The sequence below is a fragment of the Chinchilla lanigera genome, unplaced genomic scaffold (assembly GCF_000276665.1).
Source record: "Chinchilla lanigera isolate Chin_1 unplaced genomic scaffold, ChiLan1.0 scaffold00082, whole genome shotgun sequence".
NCBI classification, from domain to species: domain Eukaryota; kingdom Metazoa; phylum Chordata; class Mammalia; order Rodentia; family Chinchillidae; genus Chinchilla; species Chinchilla lanigera.
In genome coordinates, this window is record NW_004955483.1 from 492,637 (window position 1) to 498,359 (window position 5,723).

At 41.1% G+C, this 5,723-nt stretch overlaps 1 protein-coding gene across 2 annotated transcripts in view; it reads right to left on the reverse strand.

The window, feature by feature from the left end:
- LOC102013416 (butyrophilin subfamily 2 member A2) overlaps positions 1-5,723 on the reverse strand; it is an 84,565-nt gene extending 78,842 nt beyond the window's left edge. For both annotated transcript variants that reach the window (XM_005403285.2, XM_013503774.1), the window contains exons 1-3: positions 5,595-5,723; positions 4,814-5,283; positions 1,820-1,915 (exon numbers count right to left, since the gene is read on the reverse strand). The gene's annotated coding sequence lies outside the window, so the exon portion shown is untranslated. The remainder of the gene's footprint in view (positions 1-1,819; positions 1,916-4,813; positions 5,284-5,594) is intronic.

Genomic DNA, 5,723 nt, shown 5'->3' on the forward strand with positions numbered 1-5,723 from the left:
CCCTTGAGTGGAATTCTTAAAGGTCTCCATATACAAAAATTACCAGATACCTGAAGAATGTTTTCCAAACAACTTCTACAAAATGTATGAGAGCATGGTAGTATACAAGGATCTTCAAATATAGTGTAACAAATGGGACACATTAACTCATCCTCAAAGTTGTGCATTTCCTCTTTTGTTGGCCTTCTGATAAGGATACTACTGAATATACTTTATCTTCTCCAACTTTTCCAGATCTCTTATTCCAAAATCAGTTGTCTCCTTAATGTTTCAGATGATATTTTCGCCACAGGGACTGCTGTGAGTTCGCTTTGTTTTGCTTTTTTTGCGGGGGAGGGGTTTGGGGTTTTTTTCCCTCAGTACTGGGAATCAAACTCACAACCTTGCATTTGCCAGGCAGGCGCTGTGCCGCTGAGCTAAACCCTCAGCCCTGAATTTGCTAACATTGATGTCCACCTCCCCTACACAGCGAAGGAGTGAGCAGGCGAAGCCCCGGTCGGGAAGCAGGGCACTCGGCAGGGCGCAGGGCCCTGCGCTCTCCTATTGTGTCTCTCTCTCTCTTTTTTTTTTTTTTTTCCTTTTTGCTTTTTGAGACAAGGTCTTGCTATGTAGTTCAGACTGGCCTTGAGTTCACTTTGTAGCCCAGACTGTCTCGAACTCGCAACCATCCTCCTGCCTCAGCCTCTCAAGTGTGGGATTACAGGCATGCACCACCACACCCAGCCAAAGATGTTGTAATTTTTAATTTTTTTTTTTTTTTTTTTTTGAGCCAGGTCCCTGCTATGTAGTTAAGCTGTCCTTCAACTCACTATGTAGCCCAGGCTAACCTCAAACTCGTGGTGATCCTCCTGCTTCAGCCTCCCAAGTGCTGGGATTACAGGGGTGCACCACCACGTCTGGATAAACATGTTTTCAAATGGAAGCTCATATATAAGTGAAAGAGAAATCCTTTTGATAGTCACAGAACTAGCACATTAGTTTTAACAATTTGTACTCTTAAACCTATAGCATATAGATCACCCGGTGCCAAAAAAAAAAAAAAAAAAAATCTCCTAGCATACAGATCAAAAAACGTAGATTTGGAATGCAGTTCTGTTGTTGCACGAAGACTCTGGTTAGTTGGAAAGGCTGGTTAATAGTCTAATTTCCAAATCTCTGCTCAGCTTTGGTGTTGTAGGATGAGCTCTAGAGCTGATCTAAAGTAAATCTCAGAGATGTCTATGACTCTGTAGGTTCCAAAGCACTGAGTTCAGGAATGTACTCAGACTAGACCAAAATAGGCTGCAGGGACTGAAGCAGATGCATGAAAAAATCCGTTCATGCCAGCTTCTGCCATGCCCTATAACCACACTGCAGTGTCACTCCAGAACCAGTGGGGGCACTAACCATGTGAGGTGATCACCAGGTACCTAGACTGGACTGAGAGAGGCCCAGAAGGTGATGGATGTGTTTTCAGGCCTCACCCTAACTGTTCACCCTTCAGAGAAGTTTCATTTAACTTAAAAATGGGACCTGTCTCCTGTCTAGACTGATTTTTTTTTATTCTTTAGATAAGGAAACTATATGATTTACCAAATGGCTTGTAACTGGTCTGTCAGTCAGTATCTAATATTACCCTTTCTCACTGAAACTGTCACACAGTTCCAATAAATCACAGTGACACAAATACTTTCAAAACACAGGGTCTGACCCACTGAGGGATGGTGAAGTTCTCTGGATGTAGAAATGCAAGCACTGCACTTTAGTATATCCACAGCTGGTTCCCTCCTCTCCCATCCCGGCCAGCACCCACCCTCCTCCGACGGGCAGCACCACGCACCTCTGGTAAGATGAGCTGTTCCACAGGCTTCTACCACTGCTTATTCACGTGAATGCCACGGCTCGGAGGACTAAAGCGAGTGATGAAGAGGGCCTCCTACACACCGGGGAAAGCGAGGGGCAAGAAACAGGAAACAGAGAAGAATGTTACATGTTACACACGGCACATGCAACAAGTCCTCAAACACCTTCCTGCTTGATCAGTCAACAAAATCCATAATGGTCCTAAGTACAGTGACTCATGTTGTTCTACTGTAGTTTTGGCAATGTTTGGGTTTTCTAGTACAATCATGGTTATTAAGTAAAGATATTTAAGATAACCAAAGTTGTCTTAAAATTCTCAACTACTAAACATAATCTTAAAAACAAAATAAAAAAACCCCATCTTGACATGAAAAGCATTAAAGGAAGTGAGAGGTGTTGTTAAACTCAGTTAATTACAGTGTCAAAACTCCATAAAAAGTTGAGAATAGGGGGCTGGGGATTTAGCTCAGCGGCAAAAGCGCCTGCCTGGCAAGCCCAAGGTCGTGAGTTCAGTTCCCTGTACCGGAGAAAAAAGCCAAAAAGAAAAAAAAAAAGTTGAGAATAAATGGAAAGATCACAAATTTAGAGCGGATGGGAACAAAAAAACTCAGGAACCCCCGTCCAAAAGAACTATAAGGCTGGGTGCAGTGGTGCTGCATATGCCTGGAATCCCAGCAGTCTGGGAGGCTGAGGCAGAAAGACTGCAAGTCTGAACCAAGCCTGGGCAACTTAGGGAGACCCTGTCTCCAAAAGAAGAGAGGAGGTGTGGGGATATAATTCCATGCAAAGGCCCTGGGTTAAATCCCAAAACAAAACAGCCCTTCACAAGAAAATATACACTAAACCAAGAAAGGAAATATAAAAGAGGACTGATTCTCAAGATGTTTATCATTTTCTTTGTGCATTTCCATTTCTTTTAGCTAAGAACATTTTCTTATTCTCATGACTATTCTTATATGCTAAGGATATAAGGCGAAAATTTCACCACAGGTGAAATTTCTGTGAAAGCTACCAAGGCAACGTAGACATTTACAATTAAGGACAGGATCAGTGTAGTACTGTATTTCTATTTGTTTCATGAACACCAGTTCCTACCAGTGGAGTTAGGATGTATTTCGGACTATAATATGTGATCAAAATATACAGCAAATGTTTAAATTTGTAAAAATTTATTATAGTAAAGATACTTTGTCATTCATCCCACTCAAAAGACTTCCCCTTGCATTGAACACACTTCTCCCATTGTTCTTGCTACTTTCTGGAGAGGTTCTGGAAGTTCTCTTTTGTGTCTTTACAAGGTGAGATTAAAAATATGGTAAATGATACTGCCTAGTGCCATCCAATGAAAACTGGGCTCATAAAAACATTACAGTGTGTCCTCATCTATCATATTCACCAGATCTGGCATTATTTGATTTCTGGCTCTTCCCCAAAGTCAAACTCAACATGACTATGAAAGGGAAATGTTTTGAATCAGTTTAGCCCATTGAGGCAGCTAGGGCAGTGCAACTAAAGACATGCATAAAAGAAAACTTTCAGAACTGCTTCAGAAAGTGGCAGGAATAATGGGATAAGTGTGTTCATACAGAGGGGGATTAATGGCAATGTATCTTTTAGTGCAATAAAATTTTTAAAAATCTAACCATTCACTTTTTTTCCCATTACATCTCATATGGCTATCCATCAACCCTTTAGGCTCCACCTTCAACCAGTTCTTTTTGAGGACAAAGTTTACCAACTCTCTCTAGCTATAAATGCAGCAACTAAAAGTTATAAACATGATCAAAATATTTAGTTTAAAACTAAACTTCTTTATTGGCAACTCAAGCATTATAAATAATTTTAAGAAGACAAAACTGAGTCAATTTGGTGTATTAAAAATTCAACACAAATCCTAATTTCTAGATAAGGGTTACAATAAATTCACAGTACTGCTATTTCAGGTACCTACCTGAGTTTCAGCATCAATAAATTTGTATGTGGGGCACTTCTGGGGATGCAACTTGGGCCTCTCATATTAGGGAAGCGTTTTACCACTGAGTTATACCCTTCTCCTTTAGGGAGACTTTTAAAATTTTTTTTGCAGAGACAGGGTTTCAATGTGTAGTTCAGGTTGGCCTTAAATTCACTGTATGTAGTAGCCCAGGCTGGCCTCAAAGTTGTAGTGATCCTGTCTCAGCCACCTGAATGCCAGGATTATAGACATTCAATGAGTTTTAATAACATACAGACTACTATAGCTGACCAACTTGATAAAGCTCTACTAAAACTAAATTTTTCCCCACGTCAGTCACACACTCACAGTCCCCTTAACCTGGCTCTACTTTTTTTTTTTTTTTTTTTCCTGGCTCTACTTTTGTCGTTCATAACAGTTACCTTTTAACATGCTAGTCAAATTTATTTCTTTACAATCTTCATCTCATTTCCATCCAAACGGGACAGGGCTTTGTTTCATTCATTCATGTATATAGAGCACTACAAAAGTGACCGGCATATAATCGATGTTGGTTAAATATGTTAATGAACAGATCTGACAAAATTAGGTATGATCTCTCTTTTAGCTCATTTGCTTTCTTTTGAAGTGCTGATGTCCACACCAGGGCCTCTTGCATGCGAGGGAAAGTGCTCTACCACTAAGCTTCACACCTAACCCTTGAAAAAAATTGTTTTTGAGGCAGGTTCTTGCCAAGTTGCCCAGAGTGGCCTTGAATTTGCAATCCTCCTGCCTTAGACTCCCAAGTACCTGGGACCGCATGTATCTGCCACCATACTCAGCTCATTTCAATATCTGTTCACAAAATGAAAATGTGTGGATATCAAAAGGCCATTACTTCCTTTCTTAGCATAAACAGTATACTCTATGACAACCCAGTATTACTCTTGACAGTTTCTTTCAATGTAATAAGCAAGTCAGTGTAGTTTCCACAGAAAATTTTAACAAGAAATTTGTAGACATTATATAGTCTCCTACCTTATGGCAATATTGTATATACAACGCCTGAGAAAGGCATGAAGGTCTTGGTAACATCTGCTCAAGAGCCACAGTGACTAATCTTTTAATTTCACGTTTCCCGCAAAAAAGAAAGTGTTCCTTCCTGTCTTCAGGATCCTTGGAGAGCATGTAAGGCCCGTACAGACTCCAAACTGTGGAGAAACAGTAATGTCTTCTCATATTTGCGCCTTTAAGATGGCTGCTACTGATCCTCGCCTCCAGGTATTTACTCCACAGGGAATGACAGTTGCTCTGTGTGACAGGCCAACACAGAAGCGCCAGCACGCTTCTTAAGGCTTCACGAGGGTCTGCCTGTAAGCCAGCCATCTAGCGTGTGGATTCTCCAGCCAGTCCAAGCTTCAGATGTCTGCAGCGCCAGCTGCCATCTGCCTGTAACTTCTTAAAATGAAAGACTCCAAAACAAAACTTAGTTCCCAAGAATTCCCAACCTGCACAAAGACAGAGAGATAACAAATGACTGCTGTTTTAAGAGTTTGGGCTTGCAACAGGTAACATACACACGAGGTTCATTTGAAAGGAAAAAAATACTTTTGGCCTCACCTCACGGAGTTATCTTTATTATTTAAGTACAAACAACAGTATAAACTTCTCATGCTTCTGTACAACGTCTAAACCAAATGTATTTTAAAATTGTAAACAGTACAGCAGCATTACTACAAAACACTTCAAAAGTAACTTTAACAGAGGGTTGCTTTGCGTACACTAAAGGGCCCCAGGACCTGGGCACTGCCAGACTCACACTCCAGTGTTGGAGGTGGATGCTCTGGGAACGCACAGCTCCACCACACAGGGTCACGGCACATTCCTTTCCCGTCACTTGAAACCTTTCTGAACCACCCCATAGCCCGGTCATTCCCATTCCTGAGCC